This window comes from Artemia sp. Qi Xiang Cuo, chromosome 7 (assembly GCF_049724085.1).
Source record: "Artemia sp. Qi Xiang Cuo chromosome 7, ASM4972408v1, whole genome shotgun sequence".
Lineage (NCBI taxonomy): Eukaryota > Metazoa > Arthropoda > Branchiopoda > Anostraca > Artemiidae > Artemia > Artemia sp. Qi Xiang Cuo.
The window spans coordinates 23,512,960-23,537,942 of record NC_142800.1 but is presented as its reverse complement, the minus strand read 5'-3'; the positions used below and the strand labels follow the sequence as shown (position 1 = coordinate 23,537,942).

The following is a 24,983-nucleotide window of genomic DNA, read 5'->3' as shown; positions in this document are numbered from 1 at the left end:
GTTCAGTGGTACTAGATGCCTTACTACTGAAGGGCATCCAGCCCTCCCCTTCCCACGCCTCTTTTTTCCCCCAAAATCATTTGGTAAAAATTTTAAGATAGCCATATCGTTCAGCATAGTTGGAAGGTCCAATACCTGTGTCTTTTGAGATAATATGATCCCCCAAAGCCTTTAGGGATAGATGCTTAAGTTATAAAATTTCCCATTGTTTGCGTATAGTATTTGTTATTGGGAAGTATACAGACGTTTATCAGGGGTGGGGGTGCCTGGGGTGGGTTTCCATGGGTAATATAATCCGTGGGGTTGGTAATTTCTGGGTTTGAGCTTTCTAAAGGAAATTTTACACTGGAGGATTTTCCAGAATTCCTATAAGAAATTATTTTTATTTTTTTTACTTTTCTCTTTGCCAACTCAATTTTGTGTGTGAAGATGTTCCCGGGGCCGAAAAAATTTTCAGCGTGCTTGGATTTCCGGAAAAAAATTTCTACGGAAGGGGGCTTTCCCGGAGTTCTTACAACAGCGAATAGATGTTAAAGTCTATATTCAAATGAGAGTACGCTACGGAGAATTTTCCAAGTTAAATCGTCCGCAAGAAATTTCACGGGGGGGGGGGATTTTCAGCGAGGATGGACATGCCAGTAGAGAGGGGTCAGGAGGCCCCACGATTCACCCCTGCTGCCACCTACAACTTTTTTTGCACTCCATATATGGGCATGGAATCCCTAGGGAGAATACGTGGTTCATGGGGTCAATGACCTCTTTTTTCCTAGGTCAATGTTGTTGTTGTCGTAAATGCACGCTCTCAGTGAATGTCAAGGTCGATGTTGGTGGTTTTGGCTCACTCTTGGCGACTTTTATGATCCAGAAATAGTATGTTTTGTTGTTGTTGTCATGTACATGCACGAGGCGAATGTCATGGTGTCCAGAAATAGTATTTGTTGTTGTTGCTCTCACCAAATGTTATGAGTTTCCCGGAAACAGTTAGATCACGGGTTTCCTTCTCAGCCAATCAGCGAGTCGGATACATCCTCCTTCTCAACCAATCAGAGGCCTGCTTACATATGGTTTCCCCGTTACATAACAATTCGCCATTGAGATTTCGTATATATCGGGCATGCAATGTGATTCAATTATCAGAAAGTATTGTGACACAATGGATAGAACATATGAAATTATTGATGAATTTGAAGCCTTGGCAGCCACAATTAGCAATGTAAGTTCTGTTTTCATTTTTTATTTTCAAAATAAAATTGTTTTCCGTGGTCACCCTCTACTATATTCGGGTAAACCCCCCCCCCTATGAAAACGTCCCTATATGATGTTTATACTCGATAAAAAGTGTAAAACACGCTCTTTTTTCGTTACGTAAACTCCATCCTTCCTTCCCCCTCTGTTTACGACCTTAATTTTAGCAAAAATAATTAATTTTCTTTCGTTAAATTTATGCAATTTTAAGTGTCTATATCATAGCTAAAAGTGATCATTGACTTCCGTCACTGTTGTTATTAACCGAACCTGGTTTTGACACAAGACTCTCTGGTGCGAGGCCTATAATTAGCTGTCACCCCTTTTCCTATGTGTTTACGAATGCAGCAGCCAAAGTCAACGGGAACTGTTTCTCCGTCAAAATTAAATACATAAAAGATTTTCTTTTACCCACAAAACCTAACCCCCCCCCCTCCCTATGTGACAACACAACTTTATCCAGAAGAAAAAATTATTACTTAGTTAAATATATGATTTTTTCAAAAGTGTATTAATTTTTATGAGAAATACATAGCACTATTGGTATTAGCTCGTTCTGATTTGACACAAGGCTCTCTGGTGTGAGGCCTATAATTAGCTGTCACCCCTTTCCGGTGTGTTTACAAACGCATCAGCCAAAGTCAAAAGGAACTGTTTCTCCTGTCAAATTAAAACGCTTTCATGCAGACAATTGCAATTTATTAAGTGCATGCATATACAATCTCTTTTTGGAGAACCGGTGAAATCTCGTTATTTTCAAATTAAGATCTAACAATATATTTAGGACATTGGCGAAAGGGGGAGGGGACCATGCCTAAATTCTAACACCATCATTGTAAGGTGAAAACAAACTGTTTCTTCGCGTGAAAAGTAAGGGGGTGAGTTTAAGAAACAGAGACCTGGCTTTATTAGGCGTAAATTGCCGAGCATTTTTACCATATCTTGCGGGGGAGGGCGGGGGTATTTTCCCATGTCTTTTCTCAGGGATATTTTCCGTGGGGGTTATTTTCCGTGGGCTGTTTTTTCTGGGTGTGTGATAAATACCAGCTATCGTAAAAGGATATGGAAAGATAAAAAATACCGTTAATACTTTAAATGCATCAAATAAGGCATGCACAATGCAGATTAAAACCAGAAAAGAACATAAACGCCTAAAAATAAGAAACTAGGCTGACTTATATAGGCCGGCTTTTGAAGGGCTCAGTGAACCGTAATTCTTAGATTCAAAAAAGGATGCAATTAGTATATTTCACGAATTTTTTTACGTTGTGCTTTCTTAGTGATAAATGCCATTTCTAAACAAAATTACATGTATGATGATACTAACTTTCTTTCTGTAAAAAAGGGAGCAAATTATTTAGATATTAATTTTTTCTCTTCTTTTTAAGGCAAATTGTGAAGAATGCGTGCCCCCTCAGTTCAAGAAAGCAAGATATGACGAGACGGTCCCATCAGTGCCCGCCCCAATGCAGCCTGGGTGTAAGTTAAAGAGAGAGTGGACGGCTTCTTATAATATGGTGAACCCTGCCGAAGCGCAAGATCGTGAAATAGCCGGCCCAGTCGCACAAGAATATAGCGACGTCGCCCCGTCCACCCTCCAGCATGCACTACCTGGTCCTTCGGGTGCCCAAGTGCAGCCGGGATATGAAAATGTAAGTATTTTTTCCCACTTTTCTATTCATTTATTTTTCAGTCCATTTCAATCCCAATATAAACTTATCTCTGTGAGATATTAACCCCTCGTCCCAACCATTGTTTTAAATTTATATCCCTCGGAAACATCCAAATTTAATTTTTAAAAAGAAACCACTCTTTTCTCTGCTCCCCCTCCCTCGGAGATATCGAAATGTAATTTTTGCAAAGAAACCGCTCTTTTCTAATCATTGCTATCGTTTCGATATCTCATAAGCGAGTATTTTTAGGTAATTTCTATTAATAATCACTGCATTTGAAACTCAAAATGCTGTTTTAACGAAACTTTGCTATTTTATATGCATTCCCCCCTCTCTCTTTGACGTTATCTCATAAGCGAATATTTTTCATGGGTAATTTCAATTAATACTCACCATTTGAAACTCAAAATCCCCTATTTTTCACAATTGATTATCACATAGTTCAAGAGAAGGAACTGAGTGAGATTATTCACATTTATCTATTTGTCACATATGGACCCCGTAATTTGCGCAAGGATATTTTAAGATAACTTTCAATCTTACAATGCCTTTCCAATATTTTAGTGATGTGGAAACATTCTTGACGATGTACTGAGTTAACGGTTCTCGAATTTGATTGTACTGTTTCCCAGAGAATATGCTTGGAAACAGAACAGACACGCAATTAAAAATAATCTAGGCTCATTGGGAGTCATAGACAACCTGTACGGGGAGTAGGCGAAACGACTTATGCCGCATAACAATCCAGTTTTTTGGGGCATTTGGTAAACGGCTGGAAGCCGTGGAGCCCGGACTGCCCCGCGGGGTCCGGGGAGTGCTGTGGAGGCAAGGCTAGGGACGTGCCGGGGGGATGCGCCATGGATCAGGGAAGTGCCGCAGGGTTGTGCCACGGGCCCGCACCGCCGCGTGGGACGCGATGCGGGTCCCGCGACATACCAGATGGAGGCGGTGGGGCGCTGACCCGTGCCCGCGAGGGGCGAGAGAGCGGGGTAGGAAAAGTTTAGGGGGGGCATTGGGGGGAGCGCCGAAAAAAAAAAAAAATTTTAACACTTTGAAAATAAAAAAACAAATTGTTGCCTTCTATGTCATATCTTATATTATCTTCAGTTGTATTAACCAAATGTTATTAAGCAATAATAATCTAAATTTTAAAAACAGTAGGGGATGATTTGAACACTTTGAAAATAAGTTATTTTTTCATTTACAGGTTGTCCTGGTTCCATACTCGCCATCTCCCCCCTGCTCGTCAGTTGGAGAAGAAGAGGAGGCACACGTGGAGTCCCCCAACAATTCACTATGGGATGATTTACATCAAATTCCAGATAATATTGACGACTTTTTAGGTGATTTTTTAAATGTTTATTATCGCGCTGTTGAGGTGTTAGACTTTACTCAAACCACTCAGAAATTTTTTGTTTTTTTTCCCGGGGAATGACCAGGTACCCCTCAACCCTCCTATCCCAACTCGACTCCCCTACGAAAACCTGAAGTGGAACCTTTTCAATATTTTTTTGAACAGGGGGGGGTATGGTATAATATCCACGAGGGGGAGGGGGATACAACTCTCCCAGACTTTCAGCTGTCCAACAGAATTTTAAATAATATAGTTGTTTTCACTGCAGCGTTTGGGGATCCTTTTAATACACTAATGGCGAGAAAATTGGTTTATGACCCTGTAGAAATTGTGCATGACTATGTAGGAAAAATTCGTGCACTTCTGGAGAATCAAAGTCAATGGTGGCGGGGGAGGGATTAAATTAATGTTTCAATTGTTCTACAAGTTTTTTATTTAAATGAGGGAAAAAGTTAGGTTTATTATAATTTTATACGTTCCAAGATGCGGTTCGTTTATTAAAATTTGGAAAATGTTGTGGGTGTTTGCTTAGATTGGATGGATCAAATTATAACGCATCTCGAGAACTTTAATGAAAAAAGTAGTGGCTCTCTAGTTCTTTTTGTTGAAAATTTAAGTGTTAATATATGTAAAATTAGGAAAGATTTTATTTTAAGAGGGGGGTATAGGGATAAGGGTACAGTTTTAAATTATAATCCAGATCTAGTAAGTTGTAAAGGCGTTCAGAAGATTTGTTTTGAAACAGATCAAAAGTGTTTCAGATATGCTTTCCTCATATCAGCATTCGAGCCTCTAACTCGGGACGCTAATAAGACGAATTTAGATCACTGGGTTGTACATGGGAAGGACGGTTCCGTTCTCCCAGTTGTAGATTTTTCTTGTTTAGAAGGAAAATACCCAGTAACGCTTCAATCTATTGACATATTTGAAAGGGCTAATGCTCATTTAAATATCGGGGTTATTGTGGTACAGTATGAAACTGAATTTGAAGATGGGGTTCGCTCTAAAAAGAAGGGGGGGGGTATTCCCCGTAAGGAGCCCGTCAGTTGATTTGGTTAAACACTGGGTATGGTTGCTATACACACCACCTAGCCAACCGAATACAATCGGTCATTTAAATCATATCACTGAAATTTGTAGAGCTCTGGGGAAGGGTAAGACTAGGGGGATTCGTTGCTACTGTCCAACATGCCTCTCCAGATTTTGGAGTGAACTAAATTTACAAAATAACATAAGTTATTGTAGCCGCCACGGCTATCAGACAGTGGAAACGGTTTCAGGGGATAGGGCTATTCTACAATTCAAAAATTTTCAAAATACCCTTCTCCAGTGCAACAAAATATCTTTAGAGTGTGAGGCTATGTTAGTGGAGGTAAATGACCCATAATATCCCAACCGAGTCAAAGAACATCTGGCTATTGCAATGTCCTACGCCCACGCGCAAAGAGATAGTTCTAACACCATACGGTTGTTAGAAATAGTTGAAAAATTGAATGAGTGGGAGTGCATGGACAAGGCACTGACTAAACTGATTGGCATGGCTAATGGTGCTATTTCTCGTTTGAGAAATACCCATTATCTATGGGTGTTTACTGCAGTGGCTCGTCGCGCGATAAAAAATAAAACTCTAGTGTGGGTGTGTCCGGGAGGGTTTGCAGAGGAGGAGACGCGGACGAACGGGAACAATGGAGGGCGGGGGAAACTCAGCGATTATGACCATGGGTGGCCGGACAGATCCGCGGGGTGGAGTAATTTTAGAGGGGTGGCGCATCAAGCGTGTAATTTAAATGTTAGCCAGCAGTTTTTTATCCCTGTTTTTATTCATAATTCCAATTATGATTTAAAATTTATTTTACCGGCACTGGCACGTATGCATAGGGAGGGAGGGGGAGTAGAGTGTCCATGGGTAAATAGTTCATTTACCTACAAGATAATTCCAAAATCAGCTGAGAAGTTATTGCTTCTCGAGCTGAAATGGCAAACAGTGGATATTGGGCATATGTGCTGGAATAAAATTAGGTTTTTAGATTCCTTTAGTTTTTTCCCCAAGGCATTGAGTCAATTGATTCAAGTGCAAAAAAGCCAAAATTTTGAGAGCTTTCCCTTGCTTAAACAGCACTTTCCAGACAGTGAAATGTATGATCTGTTGACCTGCAAAGGCATATACGCATACGATTATTACTGTTCTGGTACACGCTTAAGTGAGGTGAAACTACCTCCAATTGAAGCTTTTTACAATTCACTGACCAACAGTGAATGCACAGCCGAGGAGTATGAGTTTGCCAAGAAGGTGTGGTCCAAGGGGTATTGTAAAAATGGGTGGGATTATTGTAGACTGTACTTGGCCGGTGACGTTCTAACTCTGTTGGATATAAACTGTAAGAACACAGACCAGATCTATTCAGAGTTCGGGTTAGATATAGGTTATTATTTTTCTACACCCCATTTAGTGATGTATTTAATTTTAAAAATTAGCAGGGTGTAAATAGGCCTAATCACCGACGTATATCAGCACCTTTTTGTAGTGAGTTCAATGTGGGGTGGGTATGTTTTTCATGGGGACCGCGTCTTATCAACCGATCCGAGCGGACAAAGCACCGGTGCAAAGTCAAATGCAGTGTTCTTGGACATGAAGTCATTGTACCCCTCGGCAAGGTCACACTACTCTGGACCGTGTGGGAACTATCAATGGCTTGAGAATTCTTGTGAGTTCCCCGACAATAACGTAGTCGAGGATACCGTGCCAGCAGAATGGTATTTTGAAATAAACTGTCACATTCCACTGGTGCTTCACGACTCCGTCAAAGATTTTGTTTTTCCCTGTATCACTCGACCGTTGAGCAGGGATTCGCTGAGCCCCTACAATTGATCATTGGTTTAAGATATGGGGATGCATTGGACCCCCTCCAAACAGAAACTGATTGCTGATTTCGACCCTAAAGAGAATATCGTTGTTCACCATGTGCTTTTGCACTGGATGGTGAGCAACGGTTTCAACATCACTAAAATACACAGGGTCCTGCAGTTCAATCAGCGACCCTACTTGAAAATGTTTATCGACACCTTTGTCGATAAACGCTCTAAGGCAAATTCAATGGTGGAGAAGGAAATGTATAAGCTCATTCTAAATTCAGCGTTTGGCAAAATGTGTGAAAGCGTTCGTAATGGATCTAACTGTGACGTCGTGACTGAACCTCTAGAGTGTGCACGAATTATTGCCGACCCCAATTTTACATCATTCACGAGCATAGAGACTGGCATGGTTCTTCTACAAAGGCGAAAGCGAAATGTAGTACTGAACGAGAATATTGCAGGAGGTAGTTCAGTACTGGAAATTTAAAAAAAGCTCATGTTGTCGTTCTTTTACAATGTGTGTAAGGTGCAATGGCCACGGGAGGGGAGGTTCAAGTTTACTATGGTGATACAGATTCTCTGCTGTTAAAGGTAAATGGGACTGAATTGGATTTATTGGGTGATTTAGCAAAAGGGGGTGCACATCAGCTCGCGGATGGATTTCACCAACTGGAATCCATCTCTCTACCCCGAGTTGGTGAAACGTCAAGCCCTCAACTAACTATTAAAATAAATATCAGAGACGGGGAGTGATTTGATATCCAGGGGGGTGTTCCCGGGTCCCAAATTGTATTGCGTTGAAACACATAGTGGGGAAGAAAAGAAGGCGTGTAAAGGGGTGCCTACACATTTTTTAAAGAGCAATTTTAACATGAGCGTGTACAGAGACTGTGTAGAAAGTAGCCTAGTGCCGAGAGCACAAGTGCGTGCAATTCGCTCTCTACAGTATAGTAATTTTACTGTGAGAGTGGAAAAGAATGCAATGTCGTGTATATCCGACAAGGTCTATGTGCTCGAGAATGGTGTGACTGTCCTACCCCACGGACACTACCGTCTTTCAAACCGAGTTGAATGCATTGACTATCGCAATCAACTTGGTCTGAATAAATTAACCTAACCTGAACTAACCACTAACCACCACCACTCAACCTCTCATAAATTAAATGCTCCCAATTTCACTACCTTAACTCAACCTCATCTAACCCAAGCACTAACTCAACCTCAACTAACCCATAGCAGTGACAACAACTATTGTACTGTTTTTTCACCCCCGCGGCTCCCCGGGGGGAGGGGGTCCCTTCCCGCGGCCGGCCCCGGGGGGGTGGGGGGCCCTGCCCGCGGCCGGCCGGCCTCCGGCCCCGCGGCCCTGGGGGGGGACCCACACCTTTAAATTCACCATAATCAAGTTCAACTGTGCTATTGTTCCAACTGTGTGTGTATTTTCTGTTGTACAAAAAGTGTCTGGTATAGCAAAGTCTGTAAGTTGACAAAAAGTGTTGTACAGAAAAGTGTTTAAGTTGATGATGGACAAAAAGTGTTTTTTATTGTACATAAAGTATTGTAAAGAAAAGTGTTTTTAAAGACAAATAGTGCTTATTTATAAAGTGTTATCATTGCCCTGTGTTCATGTTGAACAAATAGAGTTTTCATTTTGACCACCATGAAATTTTGTGTCAACTGTTCTTGTTGAACAAGTGTTATTATTTTTATCGTTGTGCAGTTCATGTTGACTGCAAATATTTGTTTTCATGCAGTGTCGAAATAAATGCTGCCATGAAATATTGTTTTTTTTTGTTCTTGAATAGATAGATCCATGGGGAGAAAATTATTGCTACTTATTCATTGAGCACATATGATTTACAGTTAGTTGTAGTCCGACTGTTGTCCCCAACAGCAGCATGTATCAATTTAAAACACCCTTCAGATCGTTTCTCTGTTGTCCCTCAATGTCGGGGAAAACAATACTTTTAACTAGAATAATTCAAAATTGCGATAAAATATTTTTGGAAAATCTGAAAAAAATGTACTATTGCTATAGTATTTGGCAGGAGTCCTATGATAAAATAAAAGCTATTGCCACAACCATACCAATACAATTCATACGGGGACTTGATGTTTTCAATAGTATTGAATCGAACTCGTGGTTGATTATCGATGATTTGGCTGGATCCAATGACCAGTTCTCACAGCAAATGCTACAACTGTTCACCGTTCGCTCCCATCATGACCACATGTCCGCTACTCTGGTTCTACACAATCTGTTTCATCAGAGCAAATGTATGCGAACCCATGCTTTGAATTGCACCGTCTATATTATCTATCGAGTCGTGCGTGTTTCTAGAGCGCTAATAACTCTCAATAATCAGATATAACCCGGCGCCCCTAAAATTCTGTTGTCAGCGTACACACAGACAACTAGCAAGCCCTACGGTTACATTTTGTTGGATCTTAATCAGAGCACGCCCGAGGATCTACGTGTAGTCACCAACATTTTCAAAAATTAAATTACATTATATCTACCGGTGAACAGTAGAAAATAATATTAGTCGCCATTATGACACTGAAGAAACTACAAGAACAACGACATCTGTTTTCAGTTTTAAGCACTTCAAAACCGTTGCTTGGGAAGGCTATGCTCAAACATAGGGTTTACAATGATTTCATTAATCTAATATGCGAAATATTTTTAGCTTTAACTGCGGGCAATGTTCACCTGCCATAAGGTTCTAGAAACAATACAACCCACCCGCTTAACAGTTTCCACGCCGGGGCCATTAAAAACAAGGGAAAAAAATTTAAACGTCAACGACTCCTTCAAGCGGGTGGTAGCTTTTTCACACGTTTACTGCCAATAATTGCAGGACTTGTAAACAGTTTTCTCTAGAGGGAGAATGGCAAAACCATATAAATTGACACCATTTGAACTTGTCCTCTCGCCCATCGAAAATTTTGAAGACAATCTAAGCAAATTTACTAACGATGAGAATATTGCCGATGACAAAAACTGCTTTTACTTCATGATGCATTGCGACGTGTGGACAAACATAAACCATATCGTGAGAGACCTGCCGCCGTCATCACAGATCCCTCTAAATAGGAAACATTTCCTCAAGATTATACAGCACTGCAATCAAAGTAGAAGGAATTGAATTCAATTGTATTGAAAATTGAAAACCTATTGCCATTCACCTATCGAGAACAGAGTAAAAGAGTATTATCTTATCTCATGTTGGAAACTGGTGATCAAGTTCAAGTCGAGAGCACAGGGAAACGAATTATAATTCAGGGAAAAAGTTATAATATAGTTGATTTAATTTGTGATATGGTGACGAATCGTAAAGGACTCTTATCCTTTGACGATAATCTATACACCTATCTGTATGTATCAAACTTTCCCAAAAGTCTTATTGGCAATAAGCAAATTCTAAAGAAACTAAGAGAATATAGTCCACCAACAACGGCACCATTTAAAAAAGAAGAAGATTCAATATTTGAAGATACTATCAGCAGCAGCAATGATTTTATAACACCTGTAGCTGCTAGTCAAAAGCGAAGACGAATTGATTCGCCTGTCAGTGTGCAAAAAGGGAGTGGACATTACACTACGTGTTTACGCTCGAAATGGATGAAGTTTTGCAAGTTTTTTATGAAAATATTGGCGAAGCGGAAAGTTTAAGTTCTCCCCAAACACTTTCCAAAGCTGTCTTCGCCACCATCACACTGATAAATACAAAAGAGTAAATAGAAAATGAGCCGAGTTACACACTGCATCAGAATAACAGGCTTCACAGTAAACACTATCGACAAACTAAAGCCTTTTTCCCTCGGCATATAATGAAAACGGATCTTGTAACTTTAGACGCACTTCAACGACGTCACAATGCGCCCTACAAATATATCCTAGTGGCAATCTGTATCTTTAGTTGCTACGCCTATGCCATTCCACTGCGGTCAAAGAGAGGTGTTGAAGTTGCTCAGGCCATTGCAAGTATTCTAGAACAGGATTCATATAGAAAAATTCAATCGGATCGTGGCAGTGAATTTGTTAATTCCCATGTGCAAAAGGTTCTTTTGAAATATAATACAACACTTTATCATACTCACAGTCCAATAAAGGCTTCATTGGCTGAACGATTAATAAGAACGATTCGTATATTAATTTTAAGACATTGCACATTGAAAAATACACTGGCTTTTATTCCTGATGTAGATAAAATCATGTTGATTTATAATCAACGACCTAATTGATCTCTGTCCAACTCTACACCAACGGATGTTCACTACAATGAAAATACATTTGATTCTTTTCTAAAGCAATACTCCAAGGGTGAAAAAGAGAGAAATAAGAAGAAATTGAATATTGGTGATACTGTTCAAATTAATAGAACCACCAGTATTTTTGAAAAGGGGAATTATTTATGGAGCACCGAACTTTTTAAAGTGTCCAAAATCCTAGACACCATACCCATAACTTATCGACTACGAGACACCAAAGATGATGAGATTCTGGGCGGTTTTTATGACTATGAACTCCAAAAAGTTAAAAACAGTAGTGAAATTTATAAAATTGAAAAGATATTAAAGAGTCGTACACGCCATGGTAAGAGAACCTTACTTGTTCCATTGATCAGATATAACTCGGATTTTTATTATTGAGTCAGTTCTGAAAACATTAACAATGACCAATGATTTCTATGTGACTTTCAGGTATAATGTTTCCGATCATCTCTACAGTGACCTGAATAAAACAATCTATCTTCGGCCAAAACTCTCACCCACCCTCAATTTTAATGGAAAGTATGAAGTGGCTCTTGCCGACTGTATTTTCAAAAATACCTACGACATCCTGAGAAAAGATCGTAAATATGAAATAAGAATTAGACCCTATGATTGGCCGCCACCACCAGGTGATCAAGAACAAATTCAAAAAATTAATTGGATGGATTATCCATATATTGAATTACCCTACGAGGAACTCACCTGTATGAATGATTTATGTCGTTCTATTAATAAAAGAATTTCCTCTCGTAAAAAGGGAGCTTTTCATTTCAACTATTCGAAGGAGGAGGGCAATATCTACATTAGTTCACCTACTGCCAGTGAAAATGTTATTCTCAATGATAATCTAAAGGATGTTCTTGGTTTTAAGCTCAATATAATCAATGGTAAAAGTGCCGGAAACACTAATTTCATTTTCGCTGACTACCCGCCTGCCTTCTCCACAGACACTTGTATATTTCTCTAAGCTTCCTTTGAGGAAACATATTGGGTTGGTAATTCAAATGTTCCCTTCCTACGAGTTCTTGAACGAAAAACCAATCAAGAACATATTCATCACTATAATATGAAGCATCTTCAGTATATTTCCGTAAACACTTCCTATTTGGAACTCTGTCAGTTAACACTAAGAACCGAATTGGGTGATCCAATAGCAATTTCAAAAGGTTTGGCTGTGATTACTTACCGTTTTGGACCCATCGTTCAACAGCAAGATGTCTAATAGAAAAGGGGTATTCACTTGTCCTGATATTGACTTCTATGTTAATACTCTTGGCCCAAGACAACAGGGCACTGGAATGGACTATTAGAAGGGGCGTACTGCAATGGCTGGCTAAGGTCTTGGCAGCTGGTTTGCTAACCTGTTCTCGCTTTTCACTACCACTCGCTAGAAAATATCTTGTACCGGCTGCGACAGATTTTGCGTCCTCTACACTATACGATTGGTGCTCTGGCAAGGATTTTAAAAAAAGTGCTTCGGAAAATCTTAGGTTCAGCGCGCGAGGCCTTGGCGAGAAATAAAAATAAAATGGTAAAGGTTTACAAAGGTTAAGAAACAATGCATCCCTCATCAGTCTCTACTCAGGACGGAAACGTAAGACATCCCTTTTGTCAAAGAAAAGAAGGAAAAAGCCGACACGTGCTGTAAACAGAAGTCCCAGGAAGAATAGAATTGTCAGATCGAAACTAGATTTCTTCTCCTAAGATGTCCTACCTACCGCATAAGGATTCTCAACCTTCAATCACCGCCTCATTGAATCTATTCAATGCTGAAAATGTTGATGTGAGTGTCATGCATGGATACTATGAACAATTTTATCCACAACAACCCCTCTCCGATAATATCCACTTTCAAATTTATTCCAAACAAGACTCCCTTATGGACATGTCTTAAACATTCATAGATTTACAAATGAAAGTCCGGAAATCCAATAATACAATGCCGATTCGGGCCGATGGGAAATCCTATGAAAATTGTATATTACATAATTTATTTCGTCAAATTAGTGTCTATATCAATGGCACGCTGGTGAGCACAAGCGACAATCTCTCAAATTATACAAGCTATATACAATTCATGCTGATGACACCCAAGTCATACAAGAAATTGAGAGGCGCATCCAATGGATATGATTACATTACTAATACTGATAGTACAGATGCACTTAAAAATGCTACAACTAGTGAATTAAATCTAGTTGGAAAAATATATCATGAAATATTTAATATACCCCAATGGCTGCCGCCCAAGGTTAAAGTGGATATAAAATTGACATTTGCACCCTCCAATTTCATTTTGAGAAAAGAACTTGCTGGTAATCCCGATGTAAGTCTCTCCCTCACCTCAGCAATACTTCATGTACGCAAACAACAGGTTATGAGTTCTGTTGCTTTGGCCGTGGAAAAACTGAGAGCCAATGGCAACAATATTAAAACTACTTGTTCCTCATACAATCACCAATCAGCGTCATATTGCCATGGGGTCACGCACCTTCACCGATTCATCCTTTATCAATGGTGAAATTCCGTCAAAACTAGCGTTGGCGTTTGTAAAAAGCGCCAGTGCAATAGGATCATGGACTGAATGCCCACATAAATTCGAGATGTTTTGGACTTTCATCTCTTGTATGAAAAGTAAACCGCATCCCACTCTACAATATATCTTTCGATAGATACTATAGAACATTGTATGAATTGACCATGCAAACCCTAGATCATGACTCTCAACTATTCGAAAATGGTATAACCGAAGATATGTTTGCTAAAACACATGGTATCATTGTACTGGATTTGCCGGGTACACAGGATATGAGTATAGTACGTACGGGGAGTGTGCGTTTATAGTGTACATTTACCAACCCATTGGCTGAGAGTATTGCACTAATCTCACTAAATCAATATGAAACCTATTGGGAAATCACTCCCGAAGGCAGTGTTCTACTAGACTTAGCGCCATGAACACCAGTCAAATAATCAATGTATTTAATATGGACCCCTACAAGTCCCAGTACAAATCCTATTGTCTGCCATCGGACTTTCTTGGAAAAATTCAAAGTGTCAACAATACTTTAATTATTGTTAATAGCAGTCTGTCGACTGTGCTGACGGGTCATTGGCTGTGCATCTTTCAAACAATGAAGACGATTGAATTTTTTGATCCTCTTGGTCTACCCTATACATTCTACACACCCCACATCAGAAACTATATTGAGAGCAGTGGGAAAACCACTATTCAAAATCGAAAGAGGGTTCAGGATCTAAAGACTAAAAGCTGTGGCTTCCAAGCAATACTATATTTGGTGTTCCGATGTCGTGACTATACTTACAAGCAGTTTCTCGAAATTTATAGCGACAATCCCTGTCTGAACGACTTTATAGTGGAAAATATCCTTTCAGACCTATATAGTATTGATATTATTGCCCTAAGAGTAAATTGCTTAAAAAATTTTTGTGAATTTGTTTATTAATAAAATGTATATATATATAAAAATTTCTTTATATCTCCACTTTAGATTTCTTCATCTTCGATGTATAGGCAACTGTCGTGAACCACTGATGCTGGTAAATCATTTGGATTCACTCTATATTGATCTTGATTGACTGCAAAGTCAGAGTCACATTTTCTACAGTAGAGTGTGACTTCACTCTTGTCATACCTCTTTGTATAGTCAATAATACTGTTTGCATTCATATTATGAAATTCAAGAGTTTCAATCTGTCTATTAGAAGCAATATCACATACAGTGTTTTGAAATGGTGAATCACATTCCGTCACAGCCAAATAAAAATCACTTGGTTTATAGTCGTAGCAGGCAGTGTCATCACAGCGATGACGTAGAAACCAGATTGTCTTGTTAACCCAACAGTTGAATCGTAGACCAGATTCCCCTTCCCAGAATAATTTAAATCCGTGACGATACCAATCTCATAGAAATAAACTAAAATCACGTTTGGGATTCTTTCCAATCATAGCGGGGTAAGTATTATCCCACTGATCACATTTATCATACTGACAATTAGGGCACAGGTGCCCTCTAGGATTTGAGTCACACACCTCCTCAAGACATGAATTACATCCTTTAATTTGTACTGCATAGCCTCTATGTAATTTACAAGGATTACATAATTTACACTTTTCCCTATAGTTATCAATAATTGTACAATTCCCACATTGATTCCAACAGCCAAGAGTGTACATGCACAATGGACATATATAGAACATTTTTCATTTTCCGATGTTAACTCACTCACAGCTAAAACGAAACTGATCCTCTTCGTACGATAAATTCAACGAGAGGGAAATGGGGGAGAGAGGAGTAGCTCTGTGACGTTACCTCTTTCGAATGATGGGGGGGAGCCATCTACATTGAATCCATTGGCAATGTTTTCAAAAGTATGTCCACAATATGATTCTGTCTTGTTCCAATTAATATATCAATAAATTGACTATAAGCATTTGAATCACATTTTAAAAAGCTTCATACAATAGTCCAATGGGGGGAGAATCACTCCTCATTATATTGTCAAGTGCACCCTGACAAGAGAATATTCTGTGTTTAAGAGATAACTCGAGAAAATCATCATCCGACATCAAATGTTTTTCCATAAACACTAGATTTGATCTAATTCTCTCTTTCTCAAATTTATTAATTTTTTATTCCTTTCACTCTGACTACTGACTCTAGACTGACCCTGATTCGTTAGGATACACGTGATCCTGTTTCCCGTTATCGGATCAATAAAATTCCCAATCGATTACGCAATCAAGTTCTCGGAAATCCACTTCCCCTTCGATTACGCAATCAAGTTCTCGGAAATTCACTTCCCCCTTGAGTCCTAGATCAATAACAATGTTCCCGTTAGAATTCAATGCGCATGTGCAACCTTCGTCCCGGAGTTATTACACATAGAAACATCAAATAAATCGACCTTGGAAAAAGAGGTCATTGACCCCATTAGCAACGTATTCTCCCTAGGGATTCCATGCCCATATATGGGGTGCAAAAAAAGTTGTAGGTGGCAGCAGGGGTGAATCGTGGGGCCTCCTGACCCCTCTCTACTCATGCCAAGAAAAAATTTTACGGGAGAAGGATGTACTGTACGTGGGAAGAGCTTTCCGCGGAGGAGTTTCCTGTGAGGAGAGGAAATTTTTATTTAGGGTGAGCCAGATTTGCCGGTATGATTTAAAAAAAGATCAAAATTAAATGAAAAAGAAATTTTACAACTGAAAGTAAGGAGCAAAATTAAAGCTCGAAACGAACAGAGATTATTCCAGGTACTCCTATGTTAAGCGCACTATTTTATACACTGCAATGGAAACCAGTCACCAAAAGCCCATTTTTGACGGGTTAATTCAAGACACAGCTATTGGGTAATACAATGTATAGCGCGGTTTTCATTGCGTATACGATATTTAAACTGTTGTTTTTTAGGGGTTTAGGGGGGGGGGGAGGTACCTAGGTTAGGTTACGTAATAATGTATGCTATGCTTTACCCCCCCCCTCCCTAATGTGCAAATATATAGCCCAAATTTGTTTCTAAACTATTATATATTCATCCTATTTTATTTTATTTCATTAGCATTAACCAAACTAGCACTATATAAAAGAGTGCGTTTAACATAGGAGTACCTTATTCCATATATGAAGGGGTTGCCGTCCTCCTCAATACCTTCCTCTTTATGCTAAAGTTTGACTCCTTGTCCCAATTTTTTAAGAACGGTTCCTGAAAAGAAGGGGCTTTTTGATTAAAATAGGAAGATTTTTTAGAAGCGCTAAAAACATTAACTAGAAGAGCAAGGTATTGAGGAGGGGGGAAACCCTTCATATATGGAATAATTTCTGTTAGTTTTGGGTTTTAATGTTGCTCCTTACTTTCAGCTGATTGTTTTTACTGAATTCTCATTAAAATCGGGCTTTTGGTACCCGGGTTAGTTTTCCTATTAATATAAACTTGGGGATATCAGCAGAGTAGCTTGCTAACTTCAGGACCCTTTGGAATCTAAATTCAGGATAGCAGCTTGCTTGTTTTGGCAACCTTTGAAAACCAAAATATCAAAATATCCTGTGTATGATAGCGACCCTTCTCCCAATTTCATTCGAACAAAGGCTAATTCAACGACCGAAATTAACAATCTGCTACCTGGACTTTATATCGCAAAAGACCAGACCCATGTACCGAAGATAAGACTTTAGTTTTACCGTTTTTACCTTTTTTTGCTAGCATTATATTAATTGTAGGTCTTAATTTTTACATGAGTTTTACTTTTAAATTAGTTTTGGCCACTTATTACTTACAATTTGTTTTCCGTGCAGTAAAACTAAGTTTTGAGCTTCGGTTCATAGATCTTGCCTTCGGTACTTAGTTTAAGCCCCTGTGGGTCCAAGGTCAGGGAGCAGCATGCTATATTTTGGTACCGAAGAGATATTTTGTCAAAATTCTGGTAATTAAAGATATCTAAAGAGGTATCTTGAAGGTATCTAAAACTCAACTAATTGCGGTGTTTAGGAACATTAGCTTAATAGCACATAATATGAGTACCAATGGAGTCATTATTTTAAAAAACCGTTTTACTACGAAAACATCAATCAGTAACATAGATTATAGAAAACAGAGAACCAAAATTTGTTAATGTGATATATTACCCTGCCCCCCCCCCCCCAAAGAGCCAGATATGTAAAGCCATGAGAATAAAAACATTTATGTGTGTTATAAAGTATCCACGGTTACTCTGAGGAAAAAAGCAGAAAAAGAATTTGCTTCTCCTCTAAGAATTCAAGTAAAAATATTAACAAAATAGAAATCCAATTTATTGGATATCCTAGAATTCCAAAATCCACAAGTTGGTGACTAGACTGCATATCCCTTTGTGTTCAGAAATTAGAAAACTGCTATCCAAGGCTCTATCCAGGGGGGGGGGGGGTTCAGGGTTGGAATCCCCAGAAATTTTTGCCCGACTCATAAAAACACAACATAAAACTTTAATTTTTTTGCAACTTCTCCCCCCCCCCTAAAAAAAAAAAATATTGGGTACATCCTTGCTGCTATCCCGTTTTTAGATCCCAAAGAGATCTGACCCTTGTACCGAAGACAGGATGTTAGTCCAAACCTTTTCCTTGTGCTAATCTGCTTTCCTTTTGTAAGTAAAGGAAAGAAAAAAAAAAGAAAACATGAAACTGGTCACAATAAAAAAATGAAAAGCATATTAGTAATTTTTAATGTGTGCATCCCACTCTTACTAGTAAAAAAAAAAACTTCTATATTTTTTTCAATTTTTGAACCGCAACATTATTTCCTATTCTTTTAGCTAAGAGATAAAATGAGGAAAGACCGCTTTACTGAAACATCATAAGCCTCTCAGAAATTCTCTGGCTCTATTGAAGTCAGAGTAAGTCATAAAAAGAACAGCATGAAGCATGATTAATAGCTTCGTAACGACATTCGGAGGTAAGCCCCCCATGAGCCAAATAGAATCTTTAGCATTATATGGCGATAGAAAATGTAGAAGCTTATTTACGGTCTGGTTGAACTGAGTGATATATGTACATGGTTGTCTTGAGTAAATTTTGTGAACTTTTCGCTGCACTCGATTGAAGTTATACTTAGCCAAAATTTTTGAAATAGTAATGTTTAGAGCATACGCTTCAAAATTTGATCTGAAACAGAATATGGACCTAAAATTGGCAGTTTAAAACTAGCTCTTAAAACCCATTTCATCTCATAGCAGCTTGACACCAACAATTTGGCCTAGGTAATGGGATAAAATCATGATTTTGATTTATTAATAAATTCCGTAGCTCTTGTACTTCAGCCATATTATGTTTATTTATATGTATAAAGCTTTCAAAGCCTTTCCATAGAGAGTTCAAATCTTCCATCCTTGTAACAAATTACCTAGAATAGATAAAACGACAGCTTGTCTTTCAGTACAAAGCAAACAGACTGGAAAAACACTGGAATTCGCTTAAGAGAAAGACTTTTTTTTTTAACAAGAAACGTTACTAAGAAAAGGATCTTGGGAGAAAAACAGCACTGAAAGCAAATCACTTAAAATAATAGTTCTAAAATTAAAACTTTATCCCTATTAAACTGTTTTTTGTACGTCAAAATTAAAAATTTTCATAAATTAATTTTGATCTGTTTCAACTCTGTCTTTGTTTGACAAAATTTGTGTTGCAAAACAAATGTAGTAAGTAGTAAATACACAACCTTTGGTCAAAATTATTTAAGCTAATTTGAAATTAAATTAAAATTTAGTTTGGATTAAATATAAAATCATATTTGTAGCATTCATTAAATTTTAAGTTTTATTGTCGTCAAAAACGGTCCTCAGCTTTTTTTTGTTAATACTTAATCAAACAGAATCAACATTTTCTAATTTTTTTTTTAAATCTACCTATTTTTGTGTTTATTTTGAAGTGTGCTTTTGTGCATTACAATACCTAATCGTGTTTTGTTTTGGGTGGCGGGTAAGGCATTGGTATCTATCCCTCCCTGGGACTGTTCAGAAGATATTTCAATTCTTAAAAGACTGAAAAAATGGCCCAAATGCTCACTTTTTCATAGTTAGCTTTACAACCCTTAGGTTTCAACATGTATACACTTTTGAGTCAAGTGCAATTTTTAAATCGATTTGGCTCAAATACTTGTAATAATAACAATTATATATTTTTTTGCTTTTAGTTAAAAAAGTGTGCGGTACTTTTGATCTTTTTTTTAAATTTAAATTTCACAGCTGATTTAAATTAAGAAAAAGATCAATAAAATTTGAAGAAATTGGAATTATGATAGAAACAGAAAAAAGGGTTCTTGTCTTACAAAAGATATTATGGATAAAAGTGCTCATACATAAGTTTGACTTGCATTAAAGTATTCAATTTCGATTAATATTCAAATTGATAAGCCCAGTTGATGGCTCAAGAAAGTTGATGCATCCTTTGCAAAAAGAACTTAACCCTTGACAGGCCACTATATGAACGAATACCAGGAAAAATCTACAACGCTTCCCATGTAATCTCTAGGTCAGAATATTGACGAAAAATTTTATTTTTGCATGATTTATTCAAAATTGTCAATTTTAGACCATGTTGTAAAAATACGACATTAGCCTCTCGAATATATAAAAATGGGGCATTTTCACTTTGTGTGGAAGGCTTTAAAAAAATTGTTTTTGGCAGTAAGGCACAGTGGAAGGTCACATTTTTCGCATTCAAAAGTGGTATATCCTGATTTTCCCTGTTTGCAGCAGCTCTGTTTCTCAGTCTTTTTTGGCCAGTGATAAAGTCCATCGGCTTGAGCACATATTGCCGGTCGGATTTGTTTGCGACTTCAAATGGGGCTGGGGCTGGGACTATCTTCAACATCTGCGGATGGTCTACCACGTTTACGTTGGGGTATCACACGCGCCGAGGCATACAACCCTGCAGCAACTTCAGACCTGAAGGCTCTCAAGATCATCGGTTCGTCTGTCCTTGAAGTCAGCGCTTTGACGTCTGACCTGAAAAGAAGCCAGCTATTGCAGACTGCTGTTTCAATAAGCCACCAGAAGATTCTCATATACCATTTTCGTGTCCGAAGATTAGTTCGGCACATCTCCACCAGCATTTCTGCTAAATCTACGCCACCCATATGACGGTTGTACTCACAAGCAAAAGCTGGCCTTGAAACTTCAACCCTGGATTTATCCTTAACGTTCCAGCGTCTGTAAGTATCCTGTGGCGTTATTCCTGCATACGTTGAAGCCAAGCAAACCGTGTTGTTATCTAACCATTTCACTACAATAACTCCCGAATGAATGTCAGTCTTGTAATCTGACGTTCCTCTCTCTCGTTTCTTCATTTCACCATCTGTGAGGAGCCGGCAGCTCTTCAGTCGCGCTTTGTTCAACGTACCGATACAAGGGAATCCTTTAATTTTGAGCAAACTCATTAGTTTCAAGCTCGAAAACCAGTTGTCAAAGTAAATCTTGTAGTTCATTTTCTCTGGCAAGGTACTCATCAGACGTAAAACTATGTTGCCTCCGACTCCAAGATCTGGCTCTATGTCATCTTCAACAAGAGTGCCCTTCCCTTGGTAAACTTCAAAATTATATACAAAACCTGACACACCGGCTCTTGTGAACACTTTTATTCCCCACTTCGTCGGCTTTTTTGGTAGATGTTGTCTCAAGTTGCTTCACCCCTTGAAAGGAATCATTTGCTCGTCAATTGAATGGTGTTCTTCGGGGCTGACTTCAAGAAACTTGGAACAGATATGACTCAGGACGGGTTGAATCTTGTATAGCTTGTCAAATCCTTGTTCTCCAGGTTTCTTAGCTTTATTGTTGTCGTTGAAATGAAGAAAACGTTTGATCTTGTCAAACCTTTGTCGGCCCATCTTTTCGGCAATTTGAGGGTATCTGGTGGCTGCTTCCCAGTGCATTCGATACTAGGGAACTTTTATCACTCCAAATAATAGAATAATGCTCATGAAAACTTTTAGCTCTTCGGCAGTGAGGCAGAAGTTGCATCCCTCAGTTTGAAGTGCAAAGACGTTACTTTGTTCAACTATCAGCTCAAGAAGTTCATCGTCAAAGAATTTTTGGAAGTATTTCAGTGGAGTCTCCAAGATGCCTGGAACTTGGCGAGGCTCTCCTTTCCAAGACAGATCAACTTTTTCTATCTCTGCTTTTCTCCAGTCGAATTTTTCTTGGACTTTCGATTTCTTCTTTGATTTTCCAGTACTTGTTGTTACTGGTTGCTGTTGCTGACTGGAGGGTGGAGTTTCCCCCGAGTCATCGTCACTGGGTTCAGTGTTAGCCTCCACGTCATCCTGTTCCAAGAAGAAGTGGAGATTGTCCAGTAGAGGCAACAAGTCTGCATCAGGATCATCGATAAGATCTTCTGGAGACAGGAAGTCTGGATCATTGTCATCATCATCGTCGGACAAATCAGACAACATGTCTTCTCGAATGTCAAAAATATACTTGGCCGCCTCTTCTGCGTCAATTCGGCGATTTTGAGCTCGTTTTCTTAGTCTGTCGTAAGATTCCGCCATCTAGAAAGAAAACAAAACTTAGACATATGAAACACCCTGTCTACTCAATGATCCACCATTCCTGAGGGGTGCTTTGAGCTACTATGTAGGAGGGACTCCTCCTACATAATAGCTGATGTAAAATTATATTGTTTTCTTCACCCTTTTTTTTTTTCTTATTTAGTTGTTTGTTTCATAATTTTGAGCCACGATCGTCCGATGTTGTATTTTTACAACAGGAGGAAGTTTATCTTGCTACTGATCCAAATTCTTGCTTATTTCGTGAATTTCAACTACAGTAATTCTAAACGGTATATATTTTATACGCATAATTATGACATGCAAGGAATCTCCCACCTTTTCGTTTTGTTTTCAGTTTCTAGCTTAGAAAATGCCTACCGTTTTATTCGTTTTTCTTATCCCTTGGTTTGGTGACTCACTGTTTAGGCCACATGTCACACAGCAGCTCCCCAAAGGTATCAATCGACTGCCATCTTTCAGCCCCAACGAAAGATGTTGATAAAAGCAGTATTTTTGTACAGCAAGATGGCAGTCCAAGCTCGAAAAGTACAGATTTGTTTTTTTTACAACAATTGCCTGTGTAGGGTTAATACTTAGTCAAAATCTCCCATTCAAATGAACTTTGAACTAAGGTTGCAAGATATCAACAACAACAATTTGACGTTAAATACTTGCAGTCGTAGGTAATAACTAATAGATAATATCAAATAGGTAAATAATGATGTAAATATTTTGAATAATTATTTTTCGTCAGAGTCTATGACGCAAATCAAAAAAGCACTGAGTAATTTAGTCTCTTTCCATAGCATGAAGTTCATAAAAAAAGCGAGATTGTGTTTCAATGTGAAACTTCTTGCAATACTATTAAGGTCCTTCCTTATGTTGAAGTTTAGGATTTTATTTAAGGAAGGGGGATACAAAACTAAAGTTCACACAAATATAGAACTTTTCAAAAGCAAAACCAACAGATACTGTAACTTTAAAAGAAAGTTGTTGGAGACCCGTGGTTGCCATTTACGACTGCAACGCAAGGTTGCTACCCGGTGAAAGAAAAAATCACTAGACTATTAACAAAATCACTAGATCAGCTCATAAATCACTAGATTATTGACTAGAAATCACTAGAATTATACTTCTCAGTATCAGTGCATTTAACAGTTGGTATGCTTATTCATCATGTTCTGTTTTCTATATAGGTGCACATATAGCAATGGGGTAAAATTATCCCCCCAGGCCTGGAAAAATAACTTTAGATTGATTTTTTGTTGTTTCTCAAGCGAAAAATACCCGTGGAACTTTGAAAAATGTCTTTTCGCATCTTTATGCAGAGAATAAACAAAATTCTGGCTTCCTCCATGTATTTCCCCAAATAGGCACCCTTGGTTTATAACCCGATCACTGACAATTTTTTATCGGTGACGTAATCAAAATATTACTTTTTCTATTTTTTTTTTTTGTCGATTGAAAACCCTAATTTTTTCTCCAAGAACATAGCACCTATTTTGAGCAACTACATAGCAACTATTTACTGTAGTTGAGCTAGTGTAATTACTGGGGAAATAATAACAATTTTGAAAATGACCTTTTTGTATCTTCATGTAAAAAGTTTGTCCCACCCTTCCCAAATTTCGAAAATTTTGATATTACTTCTTTAATAAAAGAGATCCAGAGAAAATCCTTTTCTCCCAATACGTTTTTGTTTATTGCTAACGATTGTTCATTCTATTACTTAAGATATTAGAGAGCCTGGGCTCCTCACCTGGATCTACGTCACTGTCAAACAGCATATTCTCAATTATATATTCATTCATTTAAAAATGTCATAGGCTACAAACTAAAATAAGAAACAATTAAGGCAGGTTCTCACAAAGTTTAAATTGTTGTCACATGTTGGTCTTGTACATCCTGTTTCCACTTTTTTGCAGAATCCACAAGAACACTAGGAATTTCTAATTTTGAGGGATCTATGACATATCGATTTACATGTATTAGGGAAAAAAGTGTTTCTTCTTCCAGTCTATTTCTCAAAGGGGATTTAATTAACTTCAGCAAGGAGAACTGTCTCTCAGCTGATGCGCTCGAATGTGGAAGTGCCATAAGGAACTTAATAATTTGCGTCACAACTGGGAACATAAAATCACCCGCACCATTCTTGCACTTCCCGAGGAAGTTCCAGAATAAAACAGGATCGCTGTTATTTTGTGCAAGCACTCAAATCAGTTCTCCTGTATGTGGAATTAGCCGCCATTCCCTGTTCAAAGCTTCTACTTCCAGATCTATTTTCTGTGAGAAGTGATCATACAATCCAGTAATTGATGAGACAGAGCCAGAATCTGCAACAGCAGGGCCCAAACACTTTAGCTGATTTAAAAGATCGTCTTGATCGCTGATCCGGAATCGGATCTGCTCACAAAGCATTTGGTAAAACTTAACACATTTTTTGCGAACTCCATCAACTAATTTGGCGTCACAGTTTTTCGAAACGATTCAAAATTTTCACCAAAATCCATACTCTCATAAAATTTTTTAGGTTGTTTGGGCGTTTA

General features: G+C 38.4%; 1 protein-coding gene across 5 annotated transcripts in view; it reads left to right on the top strand.

The window, feature by feature from the left end:
- The window catches only part of LOC148950065 (G protein-coupled receptor moody-like), a 343,869-nt gene that overhangs the window by 186,481 nt on the left and 132,405 nt on the right, over positions 1 to 24,983 (top strand). The window contains exon 2 of one of the 5 annotated variants that reach the window (XM_089092104.1): positions 18,710 to 18,849. The exons of the other annotated variants lie outside the window; for them this stretch is intronic. The gene's annotated coding sequence lies outside the window, so the exon portion shown is untranslated. The remainder of the gene's footprint in view (positions 1 to 18,709; positions 18,850 to 24,983) is intronic. 5 annotated transcript variants of the gene reach the window in all.